Below are 23,721 nucleotides of genomic sequence, written 5' to 3'. Positions count from 1 at the left end.
GGGGGGAGTGGAAACAGTCAAAGATCCTTGAAGTTCCATTTCTCCAAAGCGCCTTCACTTTTGGGGTGCTGGAGGTGAGGAGAACCTGGCCCCTGGTTTTCAGAATGCTCTCAGCACCTACAACTCCCACTGGTTTGCTGAAGTTGCATCTCGAGTTGGGCACCCAATATCAATAGACACATTAGCAAATGTTGGGCCCAAACCTCCCCGCCTGCAAGCCCAGCGTGCTTTGGGCACAGAGTTGAAAGATAAATGTTGGGTGGGTTCCCATTATGAGCTCCTTAAATTAACATTTTATACACACAGGGAACTCGCAGTCCCATATGTGTGATTGGCATCTTAATAATGCTGTTCGCTGGGGCACTGTTCAGCAGGAGACGCCAAAGCACTTTCCAAAGGAGGTCAGTATCATTATCCCCATTTTACAGATGGGGAAACCGAGGCACAGAGCAGGGAAGTGACTTGCCTACGGTCACAAGGTGGGTCAGTGGCATTGGTGACGCCTTTGTCTCTCCCAGTGATACATAGTTTAGTTTTCTGAGGCCTGAGATGGGTTAAGCCTAACTCAAGTTTTTGGGCTCAATATGGGGTATCTGGATAAAAATGAAGGCCTTGAGGAACACACAGGCTGGGCAGAATTTGATTTTTTATACATATATATTTTTGGGGGGTAACATTGGTGGGGGTTTTTTTTTCAGTTTTTGTCTATTTACAGTTTAACACTTGTGCAAAATTCTGGATTTGAAGATTTTTTATTTTATCCATTTCAGTTTTTACAGTTGTGGGAAATTATGGGGTCAGACAATAATTATTTAATGACAGGAGACACTTGAGATTCAAAAAGTGAAAGCTTTATAACTGTTACAACACAAATGGTCAACAGCACGTCAAAATATATCAAGTCAATATCCTTCAGTCAACCTCTAGTTCTCAAGCAGCCTTCTTCTTTCTTTGCCTGTCTGTAAGTTTCAGTTATTATCCATGGAAATATTTTCCTATCGGTTTGTGTGTGCATGGTGAAATTGCCATTTACCAATAAAAATCTAATCCTTCCAAGCTCAGTTCTCCAGGAGGTCAGCCTAGACGATCTAAAGGTCGTTTCCGGCTTTAAACTTAAACTAGCAACAGAGCCTAGGAGTCCTGGATCTACTGTTCAGGAACCTCAGATAAGAGAGAGTCAGAATGTCTCTCAGAAGGAAATTGATAATGGTTTCAAGGTTGTTGAGGTTGTGAATAGAACTAGTGGAAAAATCCAATGTTATTTCTTTGAATAGATTTGAGAGAAACTATTTTGATCAACATTTTTGACTGAAAAATCCATGGATTTTTTTTTTTCAAGAGAAACATTCAAAATGAAACTTTTGTGCCAGATTGTTTTGAATGGAAATTTTGCTTTTTGAAATCTGACAAATGTCAATATGGAGATCTGGGGGTATTTTTATGCCTTTAAAAAAGAAACATTTCCCCCCTTTTTTTGGACTGAAAAAGGGAGAGACAGTAGAGGTGGGGGCCAGAAAAAGGATTTTTTCCTGGTTTTTGGAAACCCAAGTGAAATGAAAATTTCAATTTGGGACTGAGATAAAAATTCCAGTTTCTTTTTCTTTTTATTTTTTTTAATCAAAAAATTGGAATTGAACGTTTTCAACTGAGACACAAAACTGCATTTTTCGATAGGGGGATAAAAGCTTCTTTGAAAAACTTCAACCAGGTCTAGTTGCAAGAAAGACCTTGAAAAGCCGAGGAACCAAGAGGTTCAAATTTTCAGGATCTAGGTAAGACGTTTGGTTGCAAATCTAAAATTCAGACTGAAGTTTGCTAACTCCTAGTGTCAGGGAATCCTGAAGATCTTGATGCCTCTGGTTTTAGGTCCCCGATGGGGGTTTCCTTAGATAAATGAGGTTAAAACCCAGCAGATTCCATTGAGTTTTGCTTTGATTGTTTGAAGATCAGGGACGGAGCGAATCAAGGGGAATTAGGCACTAACTCCCTTTGAGGACCTGGATGTAAGGTCCCCCAGGAGATCTGTGGCAGAACGGGGAAGGCCCTAGACTAGTAACCTGGCCATTGTGATGTTCCTCCACTCTCATTCATTTGGGTTTGCAGATCCCTGTGGAAATCTCAGCCTCTGTCTCCCATCCACCTGGGTCCAAGCCTTATCTGGCTAGTGGGAATAGAAAGAGTAATTCTGATCAGATTTCCAGCAGTGTAACTCCAGTGACTTCCCTGGAGTTACTCCACATTTACAGGTCAGAATCTAGCCCTTGCCCTTCAGACAGGAACATGCTTTCACGTGCCGGGCCAGATTCTGATCTTGGTATAAATGTGGAGAAGTCACCGCAGATTCATACCAGGGTGACCCAGATCGGCAGCCGTGAGTCAATATTTGCAGAAGTGATTTCCTCCAAAACAGATCGTCCACACCTACACGGCGAGGCCTGGCGTCAGGAGAACAATACTCCCCTGGCTTTGTCATGGCTACAATACATAACACTGCAGTTGCTAAGTCATCACCTTCTGTCACTCTGGTCCCCCAAAGGCCAAAATCAAAAATTGCTCCACCTGGTGGACAGAGATGTAACTGCCTCTAAAAAAAATCCTTGCAGGTGAATGAAAGTTGTAACAAACTTTGCCTTGACTCCTGACCGCGGGCGTCCAAGGCGTGTTCATCGTTGACTGCCCAGCTTCAGGTGATCTGCCTGAGCCTCCGTAAGCATCCCCCTCTGACAAGCCCTCAGTGCCCGCAGCTTTGGTCGCGCCTCTTCTTGAAGCTGGCCCATTAGCCCTTGATTCCCCCAGAGGCCGGGGGTGTCCAGAACGGGGTATTGCTCATTGGCTCAAACGGCTGCCGTCAAATCCAGATCGTCCCTGCCTTCCCTCCAGAAAGAATGATTGTTTGCTCCAGACTCGGCCATGTTTTCTTGCCTCTTTAATTTACTTGTTTGTTCATTTTCGGTAGGAGCTCTGTTTTGGGGGAAGGGTATCCCCCAGTATATCCAGGGATTGCCCTCTAGAGCTTCTCTTCCTGGCAGTCATGGCGGTCTCTTTTCAGCTGTCTCTGCAAAGGCACACTCCTCTGCAGAAGCAGAAAGAGAACCCAGGAGTCCTGAGTCACAGCCCCCCCTGCCCCTCCCCGCTCTCCTCACTTGAGCAGGCTCCCCTCCCCGAGCAAGGAGTAAAACCCTGGAATCCTAGGTCCCAAAGCCCCTGCACTAATGCACTAGACCCACAGCTCTAACCACACAACCATGCCACGCGGCAGTTCTTAGACCCCAGGCGAGGCGTTCCTTCTGGTGTCAGTGTACCACGCTATGTGCATTAGCCTTGCCGGTCTCCTCCTGTTGGCTCTTTGCTGCTTGAGGCGGGAGGGCGGGTTTCACAGTGGAGCTGACTTTGCATTCCCGCCCCATCGTGTATTTCCCAGCGGTATCATTCGCCCACTGCCTTCCCAGCTGGCCTGGCCCCAGACTGCAGCTTTTGGGGGAGCTGCATGCTTGAGCCCCCAGCCCTACGTTTTTGGGCCCAGGCAATGCAAGGCAAAGCCCGTTCACAGAGCAGGGCTGTGGGCACTGGCAGGACTGGGTCCCCTGCCATGGGCCAGATCTCAGATGCATGATGGGACGGGGGAGCAGCAGACTGAGCCTGTCCCCACAAACGGGGGGAGAGGGAACCCCCCCGTGCAGCTGCGTGAGGCCAGCTACATGCAAGGGAAGGCCAAGGGGCTGGCAGCCTTGAGGGGAGGAGGGCTGGAGACCAGCTTCGTGCATTCTCGACACCACATGGCACGAGGCCGGCCGGGGGTTATTTTTACTAGGGCTCTGTTAGTACCGTACAAGGGGCGGCCCCGATATAGACCCGCTGGAGCCCGGAGGGAGCAGTCAGGCTATGACCCGGCCTGACTCGGCTGCTGTATGAAGGCACACGCTGGCCTGGGAAAGCAGGACCAGCGCACAGAGATCCAGAAATACCAGCAATCTCAGCTGTGTGCTGCCCGCCCCCATTGCAAGCACCCGAGGAGAGGGGTCTTCTGATCAACAGCAATCACGGGGCTGTGCAGTTGGGTAAGAGCTTCCAAGCCAGGGCCAAAGCCAGGGGTAGAACCCCAGAGTCCTGAGTCCCAGCTCCCCACTCTAACCATTAAGATCCCACTCCCTCCCAGAACCAGGAATAGAGCTCAAGCCCCCAGGGCGGGCAGCTCTACCCACAAGACCACATTGCCTCACAGATCAAGCATTTCCCCTGCACAACAGCTAAGTGTGGTGCCCAGCAGCATGGAGGTGCAAGTTGCCGGCTGGCAGGGCTTTGCCAGCCTTTGGGGAGCAGCCCCTGACTCTCATGGTCCCAGCTCTGCCAGCAACTCCAGCCTCTGGAGAGGCCGTTTTCCCAACAGAAGCTGAAGCAGAGGATAAAGAGGCTGGATCCCCGCTGGGATCGGAGGGGAGGAATTGAAGGCACCAGATCCCTTAAGAGTATAAATCGCAGACCCCATGTGAACTGACTGGAGGCCGCTAGGCATGCTCGCTCCCACAGCAGGGAATAGGGGACTGAGAATCAGGGCTGCTGGGGTCTGGCCCCAGTGCTGGGGCGGTGACTGGTTCTAGTGTGAACCAGGACTCCTAGCCCTGGGGAGGTGACTGGTTCTAGTGTGAACCAGGGCTCTTGGGTTCTATCCCTAGATCTCCCACTCTGAGGCTCTATAACCCCAGGCCGAGGAATTCTCAGGCCCGTTTGCCCAGTATCCTGTTTCTGACAGTGGCCAGAACCAGTGGAAGGAACATCCTAATATATGATTCTCTAGTAGGTGTATTACGGTAGTGCCGAGGAGCACCCCGTCCCAGGGGAGGACCCCATTGTGCGAAGTGCAGTTCAGACACAGAACAATCCCTGATACTTACAGACTTGCTCTAATCCTGAAGCAGGAGGTTTAATCTCCCTTCCAAAAGGCCTGCTTGCATTAACCTTACCCTCCATTTCTATCTCCAGTCCCTTTTTGAACCTGGCTGAGTTCTTGGCTTTGGGGCCATCCTGTCGCAGGGAGTTCCACACTCCAAGAGTGCGTCGGGCGAGAAAAGGGTTTCCTTGCATTGGTTTTGAATTTTGCTCAAGGACTAGAGATCAAGGTGATGGGTGTAAATAGAGAAGTTTGGCTCTGGGGCGTGGTTGGGGAAGGCAATTTCTTTACACCTCTGGCAGGACTAGAAAGGCGCTCTCCCTCTCTGTGTCTGTCTGTGCATGTCTCACACTCTTCTCTCTGTCTCTCTCTCTCTCTGGGAAGCTTCCCCTATTTATACAGCAGGATTCACTCCCTTCCCCACCCCCGCTTGTGACTAGCACCTTCCAAAGAAATAGCAGAAGCAGAAAATAGCTGGTTTTTATTTGCAAGTGCTTTGCACGCAACCAGCAGGAGCCCAGTTTCATCTGGGAGCTGAAAGGGGATGTCATATCCAGGCCAACCCTCCTTGCACTCTGCTACTTTCCATGTGCGCACTCAGCTCAAAACCACGCTGGTCCCCTCCCCACCCACCCGATGAGCATCTCCTTCTCCACCAAGAGCCAAGTCACTCCAGGGGACTGAAATTGCAGCCAGTCGCACTGGGTGAAACCCCTCTTCATGGGAGTGAATTTCACAGCTCCTGCTGGATCACAGCTTAAAACCCTCAGTGGATTTTAATCCAGCAACCTCCCAGAACTTTAAATGCACCCCGCCCCCGCCCCGGAAGCCTGCACCTCTGGTGGGACGTGAACGCCAGGCTCCTCTGCTCTGGATCATGATGGTGAAGTCGTTCTGGGCCCGTAGAGCACCCAGATGCTCCCACTGTGCCATGGAGAGATGGGAGGGGAGAGCGAACTCCTCTAAACTCTGCCCACACAAGTTGCCGAACTGAGGTGCTGATCATGGTAGATTGTGCAGATAGTTGCGTATGATCCTATTCCGGCTGGCGCTTGACCTTGTCCGTGGGCTCAGCTCTTTCCTGCCTGGAGAAAAGAAATCAGCGGTGTCTTCTCCCAAATGACACCCACTGCTGGCATCAAAATGAGAGGTGGTTCGCAGTGAACGGGACCGATCTGCCAGCTTCCCTTACAGGAGGGATGAAATAGTGAGCGGTTGTTGACTTGTAGCACTGTGGCATCGGAGTTCCCCTCTTCCTGAGTGGAATGGGGCAGGTCACATCTCTCCAAGCTCTTGTTCCAGGCTCTCGGCAGACTCAGGCAGACATTGCTTCCGCTTGAGTCACGTTCCTGTGGTTTTCTTTGTGACCACGACCACCACTTTTTTTAAAAAATGAAAACGAAGTTGGAGAACGGGAGAAATGCCAGCGTGCTGCGTGGGTGGGTTTCTGAGCCCTGGAGCCGGCTCCCCAAATGTTTCTCCGCTCCTTCCCCATCACTGCTGAACACAAACAAGAAACATTCTTGAAATGAAAACTGAGATTAGCACATGACTCCAGGAGCTGGGACTTGAAGTAAAACACCCCATAGCATGAGAATCGGCAAGGCCACATCTCTCCCCACCCGGCTCCCCATCTTGTTGCCCATCGTCCATTGGAGCTTGGTTTTTTATCCCCCTCGGGGGTCGTTCTCGCTCCATGAGCGTTTCAGTCTGTGGCCGTTTGACGGGATTCGGGGGAGGGGTATTGTTGGACAAAATGAAGCTCTAATTGTAACCGTTGTTACTTTGGGACAGATTGTTCCAAGATGGCTCAGCAATCTCAGGGGCTGAGGAAGAGCTGGCCAGAGGAGACACAGCCCTCACTGGGCCCTGGCTGCAACTGGAAAATCCAAACCTAATGCAGACGCCAAGACAGCAGCCGGGTATTTGGGGATAAATGGTCCTTGAGACCTTGGGAAATCCAGACTTGAAGAGTAATAATCCCTAGTGCTGGGTTCTATTACCGGCCTCACCACTGGCTTGCTGGGTCCCTCGGGCACGTGACTGCCCCGCTTTGTGCCTCAGTTTCCCCATGTGTAGGATGGAGGTGATGACAGTGAGCTCCCTTGTAAAGCACTTTGAGATCTGGGGGACTGGAAAGTGCTAGGTATTGTCATATTTTGCAAATACAGAGAAGGGAAGCAAGTCCGTGGTAGAGCAGGGGGATAGAACCGAGGAGTCCCAGGGGAAATTCCAGCCAGGAGGAAGGACCCCCCTTGAAGTTCAATTTTAAAACAACTTGAGATGAATCAGCTCCATATGGAACTGCCTAAATCCCCACCCCTTGAATCCAAGCTGGCAGCGCTTGGTCACCTGCCTGCGGTCACAGCACCTGTGCTTGTGATGAGCTCACTTCTCACACGTTCAAGCAGAGGCAGGGCTGGCTGGTACTTGAATGGGTGAACTCTCCCTGGAAAAGCCAGCAGGGAGGCAGTGGTGCTTGGGAACTCAGCAAGGGGCACTCTCAGCAAGCGAATCCAGGGCCCAGCAGCGCCCCAGGGGACCCAGGGCTGCTGGAGATGCATCTTTTGGGTGACGGCAGCTTTAGTAAAATATCCTGTTGTCCAAAGTCTGACTCTGCTAATTACGTTCTTACCCCTTGTGTTTTCAATCGGATACGGATTCTTTTTCACTTCCTGTCCTATTCCTGCGATATTGCTCTGTGGCAGTTAAACAGCTGCCATTTTCCGTCCCAGAGACGGCTGCATCTTAGCGCTGAATTGGCAATCCCTGTGCAGCAGCCTTGCCGCGGGCTGGTTAAAAACCTTTTTTGCCCCACCCCAGAGGGAGCTGCGTTTCAGTGCTGGGTAAACAGGCCTTGTGTAACATTGCTGTTCAGTTTTTTAACTGCTCCACCTCAGAGGTGGCTGCATTTTAGTGCTGGGTGAAAAAAATTATATACAGCATGCTGCTTACTAAATCATACAGGCTGGAAGTTGCTATAAAAAGGCTTTTTTATATGAAATGTAATTAATTCTGGGCTTTCTTTTCCTGCTATTTTCCTTTTAAAGGCATCACCAATTTCCAAGTGGTGGAAAAGCATGCTCTGAATTGTGGAGAATTTGGTCATTTTAAAGTATTGTTATTATTTCATTGTCACTCCACTTACATTGTTTTTCTCCAGAACCCCCGCAGATGGTTGGAAAACACACAAAATGATCTGATATTTTCCAGCTCCAGGGAAGTGATGCAAAATGTTTCAGAAAGAGCTTAAATAACTTTTTGGAGGGTCTTCCTGTTCTCTGCTCTAGCCCTGAAGCCTAGTTAAAGGCCATTGTTTGAGAGGGGAGTAATGTTTTCCTGATATAACCTCTTCCAAGCAACAGTCAATCCATTCTCCCGCAGAACCGATATTTACGAATTTGTTCGCCATGCGAAGTAGGGATGATGATGTGTTGCTTCCATGTTTGAATGGCTGTTCGTTCGGTCACGTGGAGCTGTTACTGCTTCCTCGCTGGTTGACTCACTAACGCTGTGACCCCGCTGGGCGCTATACTTTGGTTATTAGGGATTCACTGCTGTGCCCGGGGGGCTGTTTTCCTGTTCACGCCCCTAGAATTGGATGGCAGTTGGGAAATCTGATCCTTGTGAGTTTGGGTTTAAAACAAGGCAAAGCCATCGGAATGCACTAGCGTGGTCTAGTGGATCGAGCAGCGTACGGGGAGTCAGGACACCCGAGTTCTAAGCCGACTCCCATCTTGGGGGAATTTAGATTGTAAACTCTGTGGGGCAGAGACTGCCTCCCACTGTCACTCACCCCACATAATGGGGGCACCAATCTTGGTCAGGGTCTACGCAGCGCCCGGTATAATGGGCCAAGTTCTCGGTTAGGGTCTCCAGCACCATTGTAATGGTTATAATATTGACTACTGGCAATGCCCATGTAATACATTGATAGCAGATGATCGATAGAAAATAACCCCAAGAGGGGATGGAAGCCAGCCGGCCGGATGTACTGGGTTCTGGCAGGAGCATGTGACTAGTCCTGTGGGGAAGGAGCTCCTTGTTAACTCAGACAGGGGTCTGTGCTGAAATGTCCCAGGGCGGCTGGCGCAAGTGTCACCTTTCTGATTAATTAGTAGGTGTCTTACGGTAGCGCCTAGGAGCCCAGACATGGCCCAGGAACCCATTATGCTGGGCGCTGTACATTATGTATTAGGTGTTTTACGGTAGCGCCTAGGAGCCCAGACATGGCCCAGGACCCCATTGTGCTGGGCGCTGTACATTATGTATTAGGTGTTTTACGGTAGCACCAAGGAGCCCAGACATGGCCCAGGAACCCATTATGCTGGGCGCTGTACATTATGTATTAGGTGTTTTACGGTAGCACCAAGGAGCCCAGACATGGCCCAGGACCCCATTGTGCTGGGCGCTGTACATTATGGATTAGGGAGCCCAGACATGGAGCCGCACTGTTCTAAATGCCATAAAGCTGAGTGCGGATCCTGCTCTGTTCCCCTCAGTAGGGACCATTAGTTACTAGCTGTCCATGTCCCTGTTAGGCTGGGGAGTCCCTGTTATTGCAGCCCTGCTCCCCGAACGGGTCACACCCACTGGCCTTTGAAATATCCCCGGTTTGACCTTAGATGTCACATGCTCTGGAGCAGCCAGGCTGAGCAAAGGCGTTCCCGCCGGCATGCTCACCTCCGGCCATGTGGTCAGGGAGAGGCACCCCACACCCGACCCTGGGCTGGGGCAGGACAGGCAGGGGGGCGTCAGAGGCAGGTGAAGGAAGGATCCCTGGTCTGTGGGCCTGGCAGCATGGCCTAGTTGGGGGCGGGGCTGGAAGCCAGGACAGCTGGGCTCTATTAGGAATGGAGTCGGTGCGCCATGCTCTTACAGGTATTTTCGGTGCACCCTTCATCATAGGATTGAGTTGCTGTTCTGGTGCTCAGCTGCTGAGTCACAGATGCCCCTCTCTCCCGACCCATAGACCCCTGCTATCCCCGCCCTGGGCTCCCAGAGCCCTCCCCTGCTAGTGGCCCTCACTCCCGACCCACAGACCCCTGCTATCCCCGCCCTGGGTTCCCACAGCCCTCCCCTGCCAGTGCCCCTCACTCCCGACCCACAGACCCCTGCTGTCCCCGCCCTGGGCTCCCACAGTCCCCCCCTGCCAGTGCCCCTCACTCCCAACCCGCAGACCCCTGCTATCCCCGCCCTGCGCTCCCACAGCCCTCCCCTGCCAGTGCCCCTCACTCCTGACCCGCAGCTCCCTGCTATCCCCGCCCTGGGCCTCCTGAACAGAGACTGCCAGTCCTGCCCTGCTCTGACCTTCCCTCTTCTCAATTTCCCATGCATCCTTCTCTGCAGCCAGGCAGCATTTGGAGCAGACCAGGACTCTAGGGCAGAGAGTCGTGGGGGAAGAGGAGGCCTCAGTGCTGGGCTTGGGTGCCGATCCTGGTTCGAGGGAGCTCGGGGCCCAGACAGGTCCATCGCAGGCCCAGTTGGGAGGGGCCCCAGGAGCTCGTATTGTTTGATACACACGAATAAAGACTAGCTCTGACAGGATGGCTGGAAACAGCCGAACGCCCAGGGCCCCACCCTGCTGAGACAGGGTTTCCGGAGCTGCCACTTAATCTCATTGCTTTCTAAAATCTATTTTTAGGGTCCTCTTTAACTGCTCCAGAATCCAGATGCCCCCATCCTGGGGGGAGGGAGGGGCCCGCGGGGGTGGCTTGGAGGGCTGAGCGTCAGGTTTGGGTCCAGAGCTCCTGGTCTCAGAGCAGGCTCAGCGCCAGGGGACTCCTCCCAAGGAGGCTGGGGTTGGGGGGGGGGGGTGGCTTGGGATGATGTGGGGGGGGTTGCTGATCAGATGGGGTCTCTGATTGGATGGAGCAGGAGAGAGGGCTCTGATCAGGTGGGGGTCTCTGATTGGATGGGTTCTCTGATCTGATGGAGCTCTCCGGTTGGAGCAGGAGGGGGTTCTCTGATTGGATGGGGGGTCTCTGATTGGATGGAGCAGGAGAGAGGTCTGTGATGGGGGGGGTTCTCTGATTGGATGGAGCAGGGGGGGGTCTCTGATCAGGTGGGGGTCTCTGATTGGATGAGGGGGCTGGGGAGAGTCACTGATCAGATGGGCAGCTGCTCACCTTGCCTTCCCTTCCTGCTAGTAGGTGCAGGTGGATCTGCCCCCTGGGAGATTTCAGAGAGGGACCTGACCTGACGCGGTGAATCCAGAAGAGACTGGACACCCCCTGCACTCCAGATGCTGCCCATGTCCCTGTTCGGCTGGTGAGTCCCTGTTACTGCATCCCTGCTCCCCCCACGTCACACCCACTGGCCTTTGAGATGCAGGCTGGGTGCCCCAGTGATTGGTAGCCAGTGCCACGGGGGGGGGGGGGTCGATGCTGAAAGGGCTGCTTCCTTCCTCTGCCTGGCCTGGGGCCTGAGCTGCCCAGGGGCTGAGTAGCTGAGACTGGGACTTGTACCCAGCTCCCCCATGTAGCAAATCGCTGCCTTCTGTTTCCGTAGGCACCAGGGACAGGGAAACAACTGCCCCAGGGTGGGATGAACAATCCCCAAGCAGCATCGCTGTGTTGTGATGAAAACAGCTGCCACGCCTGACCCCAGCCCGGGCTGAGGGATCCCTATGTAAATAGCCCCCACGCCGCACCCCAGAGCTGGCTGCGTTTCTGTGGCGGGTGCGTGTTCCCTGTGGACCGTCTGGCAAAGGCTTTGGGACAGAAAGACTTCCACCGGGTGATTCCTTCCCCCACCCCCAGCTGAGACATGACCCGTCTGTGGAATTGCATGGGTTGAAGGAGTGAGCTCGGGGGAGGCCCGGGAGTTGGGGGATGGGAACGCAGGGTGATGGGCAATGTGGCTATGCCCGGAGGAGGAAAGGGTTAAGCCCGCAGCAGTGCCAGGTGGAGGGGGATGGGCTTGTGGTTTGACGGGCGGGCGCCGGCTTCTAGGAAACAGCGTCAGCCCAGTGCAGCGGGCGTAAAGTCGCTTCCTCGCGGTGGGCACAACTGCGAACTTCCCCTTGGTGCCTGGCCCGGCCCAGCCGGGTCATGGGGCCAGCCGAGCCTTCGGTGGGGAAGGGGTGCTGTCCTGCCCAGCAGCGATGCTGACGAAGGCTGGGGCCAGTCTCCACTGCCCACTCCCTCTGCTCAGCGTCCGTACCCGCTGTGCATGCCAGCCCCTCCCCCCCGGCCGTGTCAGCCCTCGCTGGCCAAGGGGCCGGGCGTGAGAGTGCGCATGACACCGCTAAGGAGCGTGTGCGTGTGAGACGAAGCGCGGGTGTGATTTCTGCCTGTTGGAGTGTGTGAGCAAGTGTAGGTGTGATTTCTGCATATGCGGCTGTGAGCTGCCTGGGAGTCGGCGGGTTTGGCTGGAGGCGCGTGGGGCAGTGTGAGGCGCGTGGGGGCAGCTGGGATCTCTTGGGGGTGGTGGGTTTGACTGGAGATGCGTGGGGCAGTGTGAGGTGCATGGGGGCGGCTGGGATCTGTCGGGGGCGGTGGGTTTGGCTGGAGATGTGTGGGGCAGTGTGAGGCGTGTGGGGGCGGCTGGGATCTCTCGGGGTCGGCGGGTTTGGCTGGAGGCGCGTGGGGGTGGCTGGGATCTCTTGGGGGTGGTGGGTTTGGCTGGAGATGCGTGGGGCAGTGTGAGGTGCGTGGGGACGGCTGGGATCTGTCGGGGGCGGTGGGTTTGGCTGGAGATGCGTGGGGCAGTGTGAGGTGTGTGGGGGCGGCTGGGATCTCTCTCGGGGGTGGCGGGTTTGGCTGGAGGCGCGTGGGGGTGGCTGGGATCTCTTGGGGGTGGTGGGTTTGGCTGGAGATGCGTGGGGCAGTGTGAGGTGCATGGGGGCGGCTGGGATCTCTCGGGGTCGGCGGGTTCGGCGTGGGTGTGGTTTCGGTCTGAGTGTGCGTGTCAGGAAGCGCAGGTGTGACGTGGTTTTGTGCCTACGAGGACGCACGCTGCAATCACCTGCCAGCCGCCCGAGAGCCGTGGTGAGCAGCCGCGCCCCGTGCCCCAGGCCTGCAGCACTCGCTGCTCTCTGGCCTCGCAGTCCGGGGCAGCTTGGTCGGGGCTCCTCCGAGCCCCCACTTCCCGCTCTCACCGACCCCAGCCGTTTCCCGCCTCCCTGGGGCTGCCTGGTGTCCGAGATCCGTTGCTCGCCCCGCCCCAGGACGCCCAGACACAGGCCCCCCCTTCTGCAGCGGGGGCTCAGAGGCCCAGATGGCGCAGGACCCAGCCAGATTTCACAGCTGCTGGAGTGGAAACCAGAAGCATCCTCCTCTTTACGCTCCTTGATCTCTCCTCTCCCCGCCCCCCAGCCCTAAGGCCATTCGGCATGTCAGGCACTGCAGTGGGGACATTGGGTCTGTGCTCCTGTGTGGGAGGGGCAGGGAGAAGGGGGCAATTTCCCAGCCAAGAGGGATGTGAACCTGGCCTGGGGCCTGATTGCAGCGAGTCCATTCTCGAGGCAGGAGGAGATGGGGAGGGAGAAACTTGGAGCCACCTTTTTACTCCCAGTATCCTGGGGGATCTTGCCCAGCCCCTGGTGTAAGTTAGAGCAGTCTTGGAGCTGCTGGAACTTACGTTCTGCCCCCCATGACCCCTGGGAGGTAGAGAATGGCCAGGGTTCACCAGCCTTGTCCCCAGGCCCCTCTGCAGCCAGAGTGGGGAGGCCCCCTGTCCAAAGGGATTCGCAGAGGGCTGTTTCCCCTGTGTCGAAGCTGTAAGGAGCAGGCACGCTCCTCGCTGAGTCAGTGCAGGCCCCATTGGTGCACTAGGGGGCGCTGTGCTGCGTGCCAGGCGCGGGATCCCTGTATAAACAGCCCCCACCCCAGAGGCAGCTGCATCTCCGCTCTGGGTGAAGGAACCCTGTGTAAACAGCCCTCATGCCCCATCTCACCGGCAGGCCAGGCGAGGGATCCCTGTGTCAGCAGTCCCCATGCCCCACCCCAGAGGGGACCGCAGCTGAGCACAGGGCCCAGCGCTGTGGGGCAGAAGGTGCCCTGGAACCGTGTATCCGACCTGCTCTTTGCTCCGCAATCGCAGGTGCCGGTGTAACGTTGACCGGAGACTCCAGGTCTCCTCCCCGGGTGCTGACTCCTTCCTCTCCTGTCTTTTCAGCGGCTGGATGGGGTGTGGGGTCCCCCCAGACTCTCCCACCCAGCAGGGACAGCAGCCATGCTGGCTTCTCCCGCCCCTGCCAGCTGGGGTTCCTGGTGATGCGATTTTTATCCTACCACCCAAAATCACATTGCCAGGGATTTCCAACGGGCAGCGGGCCGCAGCGCCCAGGAGCCGGCTTGGCGAAGGGGGTGGGCCCGAGCCATCCCCTCCTTCTGCCGCCAGCAGCAGGCGCCCGGAGCCGAAGAGGAACAGCCCAGCCCGTCACGGTAACAGCTCAGAGCCGGGCCTGGGGCAGCTGGGGGATTCCTCTTCAGGAGGGGGAGCTGAGGGCAGGTAGGGGGCCCAGGGCAAAGGAGGGGGAGCTGAGGGCAAGTAGGGGGCCCAGGGCAAAGGAGGGGGAGCTGAGGGCGGGGGGGGGGGCCCAGGGCAAAGGAGGAGGAGCTGTGGGCGGGGGGGGGGTGCATGAGGGGCGCAGAAGCTGGGGAGGGAGCTGAGGCCGGGGGTGTAACCAATCCCTGAGCTGCCCCGTGCCCGTCCGGCACCGGGGTGCAGGGCTTAGCTCACTTGTGAACAGAGTTCGCATCCGCATCGTGTTCACAGTGGCTAAGTTCCGCCCCCTGGGGTCCGTCTCCCGGGGCTCTGCACCCCCTCCACAGCTAGACAGAGGTGGGGTCTAGTGCTTAGCGTTGCCGGGGGCGCTCAGGACTCCTGGGTTCCGTTCCCAGCGCCGCTGTTGTGTCCGGGGGCCCTGCGTGCCGCGCTCCCGGGCTCTGCCTCCCGTGCCTACTGAGCTGATACTCCGTTGCTTTGGTTAAACTGGCTCAGTTCAGCAGGAACAGGAGTCCGGCCCCAGCCTCGCGCCGGCCAGGAGCCCCCGCTGCCGCCGGGGGGGGCACAGCACAGGGGAGCCCCGAGAGCCTCGTGGGCAAGCCAGGCGCCAGGCTGGGGATCAGCATCACCAGATGATTCCTCCGCAGCCAAGGGGCTCCTCCTACCTGGGGGTGGGGGGAATCCTGGGCCCCAACCCCTTCCCCCCCTCCGCTGCGCCTTCCCCAGTCCCTCCTTCCACTCCTCTTCCCAAGCTATTCCCCATTCCCTCCTTCCACCCCTCTTCCCAAGCTATTCCCTGGTCCCTCCTTCCACTGCTCCTCTGCGCCTTCCCCAGTCCCTCCTTCCACCCCTCTTCCCAGGCTATTCCCCGTTCCCTCCTTCCACCCCTCCTCTGCACCTTCCCCGGTCCCTCCTTCCACCCCTCTTCCCAAGCTATTCCCCATTCCCTCCTTCCACCCCTCCTCTGCACCTTCCCCGGTCCCTCCTTCCACCCCTCTTCCCAAGCTATTCCCCGGTCCCTCCTTCCACCCCTCCTCTGCACCTTCCCCGGTCCCTCCTTCCACCCCTCCTCTGCGCCTTCCCCGGTCCCTCCTTCCACCCCTCTTCCCAAGCTATTCCCCGGTCCCTCCTTCCACCCCTCTTCCCAAGCTATTCCCCGGTCCCTCCTTCCACCCCTCCTCTGCGCCTTCCCCGGTCCCTCCTTCCACCCCTCTTCCCAGGCTATTCCCCATTCCCTCCTTCCACCCCTCCTCTGCGCCTTCCCCATTCCCTCCTTCCACCCCTCTTCCCAAGCTATTCCCCATTCCCTCCTTCCACCCCTCTTTCCCAAGCTATTCCCCGGTCCCTCCTTCCACCCGTCTTCCCAAGCTATTCCCCGGTCCCTCCTTCCACTCCTCTTCCCAAGCTATTCCCCGGTCCCTCCTTCCACTCCGCCTTTGCTCCCAGGGTGCCGGGGGGACCCCATGGAATTGGCGTCAGTGGGGCAAAGTGCCTGGAGCGCCCCCTGTGGCGGGGGTGGGGGGGTTGTGTTGCTGTCTGCACTGGGGGACGCTAAGAAGCTTTGAGCCCAGCCGGGTGCTCCTGGAATAAACGCTGCTGACCAGTCAGAGCCTCTGAGCCATTTCTTGAGGGATGTCCGGGGGCGGCGGGGGGGGGCAGTGGTGGAAGTGTCATGTGACCTCGTGGGAGGGGCTGGGAGCCAGGACTCCTGGGTTCTGGTCCCAGGAGGGGAGTAGGGCATAGTGGTTAGAAGAAGGGTGGGGGATGGGAATCCTGGTTTCCGGGCCCATCTCAGGAAGGGGAGTAGGGACTAGTGGTTAGAACGGAGGTGGTGGGGGATAGGAGTCCGGCCACCTGGGTTCAGCAGAGCCATGGGGGGAAGGGCTCACGGCCCGACCAGCAGAATTTAAGTGGCTGGGGGGGCGGAGTTCCCCTCCCTGCCCGGCAGCTGGGGCCGGAGGGTTGGTGTTTACACGTTATTACAAACACTGGGGGCTCTCTGCTGTCCGGGGGATGGGACCCAGCTGGCCCCTGCACGGCCGGGACGGCCCCTGCGCAGAGTTGAGCACACGGCTCACCACCCCCCCGCCCTCAGCGGAACATTCCCCAAGCCAAACCGGGGCGGGCGCTGCCCTCTCCCCTGGCAGCCAGGGCCGGGCCCCAGTGCGGCGCTCGGGGGCGCTGTGCTGCCGGAAGCAGGGCGGGGGGGTCTCCGTCGGGGGCGCTCTCCCCTTGCAATCCGTGCTGACCCCCACTGTGGTGCTGCGGGGGGGAGGGCAGGTGTCACTCAATATGGGGTGCTCTCCCCTCTGAATCACCGGCTAACCCAGGTGCCCAACCACACATTTTACAGCAGGGATGAGTTAACAACGTGGCCGTTTAAATGATCAGCTGAGGCCACCTCCCCGGGAGCTGAAGGCCGCAGGTCCCACCTCTCCGGGCGAGGCTCAGGCTCTCTGCAAACTCAGGCAGCCCTGGGGGCCTTTCTGAGGCCGTCTCGCAAGCGTGGCAGTGGGAGGCTTCTTCCTGTCATTTATTTTGCGAGGAAAGCTTGAGGGTCTGGAGAACAAGCTGGCAGCTCGAGCTGGACACCGGCGGGCGCAGGGCCTCCCTGGGCTGAGCCAGTCGGAGCAGTGGGCCCAGACCTTGTCCGTGCAGCCGAGCCGTGTGGTTTCGGAATCCGATTCCCCACCTGAGCTCCAGGCCACCCAGCCGGGCCGCTGGTGCGCCCAGGGAGCCCCAGCTCTCACGTTGGGTGTTTCTCCAGCCTTTGCCCATGGATCTGTGCAAAGGGGACCCACAGAAGGGCTGGGTTCCCTCGACCCCGGGGCAGGAGCCCAGGTGTGGCCCACATACGCCGATGAACGTCCCCGGAGGAGGGGAATGGCTGGGGATCCTGCTCTTCCTAGCTGCCCAGGATAATGAGAAGGAATTGAGGGGGTGTTTCCCATGTTCCCCACAACCTTCCCCCTGCCCCCCAAAGCCTGCAGGCCCTCAGCGCCACAGCAAAGCCCCAGCCCAGCAGTACGGCCTCAGCCCTGCATCCCAGGGGGTGGGGTGGGGTATCGGTTCCTCCTTTGCAGCTCTGTTAAGAAACCAAGCGGTGGGAGGAAATGTGCAGTGGCCATGTCCCTCTCCACCCGCCACATGGAGCCTGAGCGGAGGAGACGGTTGGGAGAACCACAGGCTTCCTGGCGTGGCCTCTTACGGGAACGCGGAGCCGCAGGGCTATTGTGACACAGGGAGCGGGGAGGGGCAGCACCCATGGGATGGGGTTGGGGGGGGGCTCAACGTGGGTAGGGACCACTCGCCCAGCACCAAGACGCAGCGGTCTCCGGGGTCAGGTACAGGGGCTCTTTATACAAGGGTTGCTCACCTGGCACTGAAATGCAGCCACCTCTGGGGCAGTGGCATGGCAAGGCACTGCTGCAGAGCTCTTTAGGACAGGAAGTGAAGGAAAAATCAGTCCCGTCATGAAAACAGGGAAATTTAGGGAGGCGGAGGAGCTATTAGGCAAGGATGCTGCGGCTAACACACTGACCATGTGACCTTGAGGGGGCCAAGTCACCCCCCCCTTGGTGCCTCAGTTTCCCCCTCTCTAAAACTGGGGGGATGATTCTGCCCCCGCGCAGCTGGCGAGCGCTAGGGGCAGGGTGGCCACCACTCAAGTGCAGGAAGGCTCGTCTCCCCGTGGACTCTGACACTGAACAACGTGAAGCCCATGATGGCAGGCGTGCGAAACAAGCCAGGACAAGGTGCGGAATTGAAAGAGAAGTTCACAGCGCTGAGCCCGGTCCCCGCCCGCCCAGCTCAGCCCCGGCCCACGCAGTCCCTCCGGGGCAGCCCCATGGGCGAATTCCTGACCCAGCGCAGCTCAAAGGAACGTTTCTCAGCAAGTCGAGGCCTCGTGGGCAATTAGCGGATTAAGGGGATCCGCTCCCACCCACTCTGAGTCACTGGCTCCCTGGCTGGTTGGCGCCTAGACCCGTCTGGCCTGCCCCCCGCGCAAGGCAGGCGGTGGGGGGGCTGGAATGTTCATACACAGGATACGTTGCGGGGGGGGGCACATGCCAGGCTAGCAGGTGACCATGTGGCCTTGCCCGGTAACACATGGCGCTGTGGCTAGCTGAGGGGAGCGGGGTATGGAACCGGTTGCCTCTGGGTTGCTGGTTCAAAGCCTGGCCAAGTCCCAGGCTCACTAGCCCTGCCTGGCTGGTCACTGCCCCCTCTGCCCTGCATGGAGTGAGTTTCAGGGGGCTCAGCACAAGCCATAGCAGGACCCGTGTCCACATTACAGAGCCGACCCTAGCCAATGCCACGGTTTAGCGCCTTAGCTCCCCTCCCCGCATCCCTGGAGGGAGTGTGGCTGGGGCGGGGGGGCAAAGGGGGCACGCAGAGCTGTGCCTGACACACCCCCTCCAATTTGCTACAGCGGGGCCTGAATTCAACTGTGCTTGGGAGGAGGTAATAACCCCACAGACAGAGGGGAAACTGAGGCATGGAGCGGGGAAGGGACTTTCCCAAGATGATACAAAGAGAACCCGGGCGTCCTGACTCCCACGCCCCTCCCAGAGCTGGACTGGGACTAGAACCCAAGTGCCCGGACACTCGTGCTCCCCTGCTCAAAGTATGAGACCCAATGCCCAAAGCTGGGGCCAGACCCCAGGAGTCCTGCCTCTTAGACACCACACCCCTGCTCCCGCTCAAGCCCCCTCCCTCCCAAAGCCGTCACCCCAGGCCTCCACCGTGCATCTGCACCCATCCACGTCCTGCCCCTGGGTTCCTTTCCCACCAGCCCTCCCCCAGCCAGCCCGCCCGCCCACCCACCCAGGGGTGGGGGGGAGGGCCACCAGTTTAAAAAGGGGTGTTTGATCTTGTGCAAAATATTAGAGACGGCTCACTGAGGAACACCACACGCGCGCCCAGGCCTGGGCAGCAGCGGGTAGGTTGGGGGCGCTGGGGGGCTGCAGGGGTCACTCGCCAGCAGCCTGTCAGGAAGTCGTCGTCTGTCTGGGCCGCTTTGATCTGAAATGTCAGCTAGAAATAGCAGCAAAGGAAATGGAGTTATCCTGAAACCGTATCCTGGTCAGCCCCCCGCGCCCGCCCGGGCTCCAATCCCAGTCAGTCACAGCTTGCGCCTGCCGAGAGCCAACAGCCTGGGGGATGAAGGAAGTGGGGGGGGAGGCTGAGTGGCTGGCGTAGGGATGAGGCCGGACGCCTGGGTTCCAGGAGGGGCAGAGGGGCTAGTGGCTGGCGCACAGGATCTGGGAGTCAGGGCTCCGGGTGAGACGCTCTGGCCTGTGTCCACAGCAGGTCCGACTGGCTGAGCAGTATAATCCCGTTCTCACTTTCCCGGCTGTGAAACCTTCACCGGCGTCTCCCGGCACAGACAAGGCTGGAATAGCCAGTTGGGGGGGGTCAGGGGTCTGGGGTGTGGCGAACTCAACAGCGCCCGCTTCCTCCCTGCATCAAAACCAGCCTCATCCCTGGTCGCACCCCCAGCCCCCTCCCTCACTTACCCCTCCTGCCCCCATGGCATTTGGGGCCAGGCTGCTTTAGAGCTGTCCTAGCAGCATCTGCCAGAGCAGGCCCCACGGCGAGCCAGGCAAAGCCGAGCTCTGGTTTCAAGCTGCCGGGGAAAACCCTGGCATGGCTATCGCTCCAGCAAGGGGCCCATTGGAGCCAGCCCCAGCCAGACATCTTCAGGCCGCTCCCCACCCCCCACATCTAATCCATCTTCCCAGCCAGGGGAAGCTCAATGCCTGTTATTAGGTATATTACGGTAGCACAGAGCAGGCCCCCCTGCCCGGGCAGTGCACAGACCCTGGTTGATGCGGCAGCGCGGGGGCCCCATTGTGTCCCTCCCGCACTCACACCAGCCACCGGCAGGCTCATTAGTGCCACTGTGCCGCTGGGGAAACTGAGGCACAGAGCGTGCGCGCGCCCGAGGACGTGAGGTGCACAGAGTCGCCCGCAGCCACACCCATGCGCCCCACACTCCCCTCCTCCCTCCCCAGCATTGACTCACCCGGACCCCAGGCGCCCAACCCCCCAGCACAGGGCCAGGCCCCCCCGGCCTGCATGTTCCTCGCTCGCTTTCCACCCCGTACGGGTCTGACCAGCCCCCCCCCCGCCAGCCCCGGCGATTGCAGGCAGGGCGGGGCACCCAGGGGCCCGCCGCGCTGGGTCACGCAGTGGAAAGGGTGAGTCTTGGTCCCATGATGCCGCCACAGGCATCGGTCACGTGACCCTCCCGCCCCCGCGTGGCTTTTCTGGCCTCTCACCGGCTCCCTGGGTTGGCAGCGGCCTCGCGTGGGCCAGAGGGGGAAACTGAGGCAGGGAGCCGGGGTGGGAAGGGCAGCGCGAGAACCCGGGCGTCCTGGCTCCCCCGGCCCGCAGGCCGGGGAGGAGGCCGGCAGGGCTGCGTGGGCCGGCGGTGCAGGCTCCGAGAACAGCCCCGGAGCGAAACCCAGCCGCCGCCGCACGTAGCGCACGGGACTGGGCGCTGCCGGGCGCCCGCGGGCTGGTCGGCGGGCGCCCCCTAGCGGGGCACGCGGGGCAGGAGCCGCTCGGCTTTGCGAGCGGGCGGGGCCCGGGCTGAGCCGAGGGCGGCGGCCAGGGCCGGGCTCACATGAGGGTACCCAGGCCGGAGCAGAACCCGGGCGTCCTGACTCCCCCACCACAGCTGGGCTTAGAACCCAGGCGTCCTGACTCCCCCCACCCCGATCTAACCCCTACTCCTCACAGCTGGGCATAGAACCCAGGCGCCCTGACTCCCAGGCCCCCCTTCCCCCCCCAGAGGTGGGCATAGAACCCAGGCGCCCTGACTCCCAGGCCCCCCTTCCCCCCCCAGAGGTGGGCATAGAACCCAGGCGCCCTGACTCCCAGGCCCCCCTTCCCCCCCCAGAGGTGGGCATAGAACCCAGGCGACCTGACTCCCAGGCCCCCCTTCTCCCCCCAGAGGTGGGCATAGAACCCAAGCATCCTGACTCTCACCCCCGCCCTAACCACTACTCCCCCCTCTTTCCACAGCTGGGCATAGAACCCAGGAGTCCTGACCACCCCCTCTCCGGAAACCACTGGGCCTTGGTACCTGACCTGGCCTCGGGCTGGAGTGAGGGCTACAGAGGGACACAGCTTGGCCCTGGGGGAAGGTCAGTGCGTCTCTGACAAGCTGGTTCTATCCCCAGCTCTGCCTGGGCACGTCCCTTCCTCTTCCAGTGTTCCCGGGGGTAGGTAATTAAGTTCTTTAGCACCGCAACTGTTAGTGACCCCCCCAGCACAATGCTCCCCCCATCTCACCCTGGGACAGGGCAGTGCCCGGCTCAAGTGGCAGCAGGCGCCCCAGGCGAATGACGCATTGGTGAGAATGTGTTTCCTTTGATCAGTTTTGAATTTGGCCCCCCTCCCTGTTTCCTTCACCAGCCCCACCTCGTAAGGAGGCCGAGACGCCCGTGCCCAATGATCCCTGCAGGGGGCCCATGCCTCCTAGCAAACCGGGGAGGATCTGCATGTCCCTGGCCTCCTGCCAAGCAGCCATGTGCGTAACCAGCCCCCCTGGGCTAAGGAGCTCAGGGCCTGGCCCCCGCTGCTCCCAGCAGAGGTTGTTCCACCTTCGTCCCCCTCTGCTAGAGAAAAACCTTCTACATTTCCATCCTCCAGCGAGCCCGGCCCGGCTTGGCGATGCCCCGAACAGACTCAGCCGCCCCCACCGCTGGCACCAAGAAGAAACCAAAAAAGTCATTTTTTTTAAATGTTAAAACTTTTACAAAAAATACAATACAATAAACAATTCAATAAATAGAAAAAAATTACAAAATTACATGTTTTTTGTTGTAATATAGGCAAGGAAACAAACAAACCAACAAACAAACCCACAATGACCGGTAAGTAACAAACCAGATCAGGAGGGCTCCTCCCCAGAGCTGTGCAATATAGAATAGGATCGGCTGCTCCTCCTCGGCTATTAAGGGACACAGAGTATTAAAGTCAAATTAAAGCCCCCCGCCCCCCAAGTCACTTCAGACCCTCTCTTCATATATATTAATTTTTTTTAATTATCTCATCTTCACAATAATCGAGTCTGTAACGTGCCCGTGCGGGTCTTTCCTGAGTAGAATTTAGCCAGAGGAAAATGGAATTTTGGAGAGGGGGGAGGGCACCCCCTAGTGGACACTGAGAAGTTACCCTCCCGCCACCCAGGGTAGAAAAAGAAACAAAAAACCCTCCTAGGAGTCTTGTTCTGGCCTGAAGCAGGGGGAGGGTTTGAGGTATGAGCTACGAACCAGGAAAGCATTCGGCCCCCTGCCCGGAGCCTTGTGCTGGGAGAGACCAGATTAGGACTCCTTCACTTGGGGGTGTCTGCAGAACCGATCGCACCCCCAGCCACATAGGGGCACAATACAGGCTGGATCAGGGCCCCCCCTTCTTTACTGGGATCGATTTAGCTTACCACCCCCTCAGAGCTGGGTCCTGGATTCATCTACATCTTCCTTCCCCCCAGGGTTGGAGCAGAAATAGTGGGGGGGGGAGGGAGAACAGGGGACAGACAGGACCAGAGATAACAGGGGGGGTGTTGGTCCCTAAATATTCAACTGGAAAGAACTGCCCCCCCAGCTGGAAAGGAACTGAAGAACTGCAGGAAATCCACCAGGCTGGCAGGCGGGCGATTGTCCCCCTCGGCCGGGTGCCCCATGCTGGGCAAGAGGCAGCCCAAGAGCTTGGAGGTTGCAGGTGCTGGGCCCAGGGCTGGAGCCACTGGTTCCTGGAGACATTTTTGGGAGGTAGGGCGGGAACGGCCAGGCTAGAACCAAGGGCAAACAGGCCCTGCAGCTTGGTCTCCCCTGGCCTCTCCCAGCTCTGGACGACGACTGGGCCGGCTCCCTTCTCGCCACGGAGCCAGATCTGACCCGCTCAGATACCACGGGGAGGGGCACTGCAGGAAAACCCAGGTCCCCTCTGGCTTCCTGGCTCCTGCTGGGCTGGTCCATCCACCCTCAGAGACAGCGAGCGTGGCCACCTCGCAAGGGGTCATTTAGCCCTTCGAAAGGCTGGGAACAGGTGGGGCTAAAGGAGCTGAGGGCCTGGCCCCTCCCCGGCGTTACAGCTTCGGCTCCTCGCACTTGCAAGACGCCAGCAGGGGAAACAAATCCGCTATTGGCGTGGCCCCTGCCCTGCTTCCCCCCACTTCGCTGCTGGGGGGAGGGGCAGGGCAGGTGTGGTCTTCTGCTGTCACAGCTTCAAATTCCGGACAAAAATGGTGCGGATGGAGGGAGAGCTGGGGTGGAGACAGGGCTGATTTCCAAGGATTACGGATCCCCCACCTGGCTCAAAAGTGGCAGGAAACCAGCAGTGCCGCCCAGGTGCTGGCTGAAATCGCA

The 23,721-nt window shown here is 58.4% G+C and overlaps 1 long non-coding RNA gene across 3 annotated transcripts in view; it reads left to right on the top strand.

Moving 5' to 3' along the window:
- The window catches only part of LOC140900812 (uncharacterized), a 37,249-nt gene extending 15,123 nt beyond the window's left edge, over nucleotides 1-22,126 (top strand). The window contains exons 2-4 of one of the 3 annotated variants that reach the window (XR_012155722.1): nucleotides 11,038-11,158; nucleotides 14,009-14,277; nucleotides 21,767-22,126. This is a non-coding gene — a long non-coding RNA (uncharacterized lncRNA). Of the gene's footprint in view, nucleotides 1-11,037; nucleotides 11,159-14,008; nucleotides 14,335-21,766 lie in introns of those variants that run through there. The other 2 variants (XR_012155720.1, XR_012155721.1) reach the window with 2 other exon arrangements.
- Nucleotides 22,127-23,721: the final 1,595 nt, after the last annotated feature.

The sequence above is a fragment of the Lepidochelys kempii genome, chromosome 20 (genome assembly GCF_965140265.1).
Source record: "Lepidochelys kempii isolate rLepKem1 chromosome 20, rLepKem1.hap2, whole genome shotgun sequence".
In the NCBI taxonomy this organism is placed as follows: domain Eukaryota; kingdom Metazoa; phylum Chordata; order Testudines; family Cheloniidae; genus Lepidochelys; species Lepidochelys kempii.
The sequence above is the reverse complement of the archived record's forward strand: the minus strand, read 5'-3'. Positions and strand labels throughout refer to the sequence as shown.